Source organism: Morus notabilis, unplaced genomic scaffold, assembly GCF_000414095.1.
Source record: "Morus notabilis unplaced genomic scaffold, ASM41409v2 Scaffold302, whole genome shotgun sequence".
NCBI classification, from domain to species: Eukaryota; Viridiplantae; Streptophyta; class Magnoliopsida; order Rosales; family Moraceae; genus Morus; species Morus notabilis.
The window spans coordinates 450,856-452,351 of NW_010364886.1; the positions used below are offsets into that span (position 1 = coordinate 450,856).

The 1,496-nt window shown below is 44.1% G+C and overlaps 1 pseudogene; it reads right to left on the reverse strand.

Moving 5' to 3' along the window:
- Window positions 1-1,496, reverse strand: part of LOC112093318 — a 3,746-nt pseudogene continuing 2,250 nt past the window's right edge.

Genomic DNA, 1,496 nt, shown 5'->3' on the forward strand with positions numbered 1-1,496 from the left:
CTACTGATTTGGCTTAAAATTCTTTCTCAGGATTTGCTTGTCATGAGCCGCTTTCATTTTTGCCTTGTAGATCCTGGAGTTGTCGTATACGTCGTTCCTTAACTCCTTAATCTCAGACAATTGGAGCTTTCTTTGAATACCTGCAGCATTGAGATGAAAGTTAAGGGCCTTGACGGCCCAATAAGCTTTATGTTCGAGCTCGACAGGTAAATGACAGGCTTTCCCAAAGAAAAGCCTATAGGGTGACATCCCAAGAGGGGATTTGTAAGCAGTGCGGTATGCCCAGAGAGCGTCAAGAAGACGTAAGGACCAATCCTTGCAGTCGGGGTTTACCGTCTTTTCCAGAATTTGTTTGATCTCCCTATTCACCAACTCAGCTTGGTCATTCGTTTATGGATGATAGGCAGTAGCAACCTTATGAAAGACATCGTACTTGCGCATAAGAGCCTCAAATGAACGGTTGCAGAAATGAGTGCCTTGATCACTGATGATAGCACGTGGAGTGCCAAACCTAGATAACACATTCTCCTTCAAGAACTTAACAACTGTTGCATTATCATTGGTTCGACATGGCACAGCTTCAACCCATTTAGAAACGTAATCCACATCGAGGAGGATGTAAAGGTACCCAGAAGAAGGCGGAAATGGTCCCATAAAGTCGATCCCCCAATAATCGAATATTTCTATCACGAGAATCGAGTTCAAAGGCATCATATGGCGTCGGGACAAAGAACCTAACGTCTGGCACCGGACACAGGAACGACATAATTGATTAGTGTCCTTGAACAAAGTAGGCCAATAAAGACCACACTGTAAGATTTTTGCGGCGGTCTTTTTCACAGAAAAATGACCACCACATGCATCGTTATGGTAGAAGTTCAAAACACTAGTAATCTCATAATCAGGAATGCATCGTCTCATGATTTGGTCGGGACAGTACTTGAAAAGATATGGATCACCCAATAGAAGTTTTGCACTTCGACCAAGAACTTGCGTTTATCTTGTGCATTCCAATTGGAAGGAAGTTCGCCCGTCACCAAGTAGTTTACGATATGAGCGTACCAAGGCAGCTTAGTGACGGTGAAAAGATTTTCATCTGGGAAGTTATCATGGATGGCAAGGCCATCAGCAGGATCATTGAATTCGAGTCGAGACAGATGGTCGGCAACGACATTCTCGACACCTTTCTTGTCCTTGATGGTCAAGTCAAATTCCTGCAATAGAAGGATCCACCTAATTAATCGTGCCTTAGCATCCTTTTTGGAAAGGAGATACTTGAAGGCGGCATGATCTGTAAAGACGGTGATAGGTGAACCGATCAGATATACACGGAACTTGTCAAGTGCGAAGACCACAGCGGGTAGCTCTTTCTCAGTGGTTGAGTAATTCATTTGAGCACTATTTAGAGTTATACTTGTGTAATACACAACAAAGGGCTTCCCTTCCCTTCGTTGACCAAGGACGGCCCCCACAGCATAATCGCTTGCGTCACACAT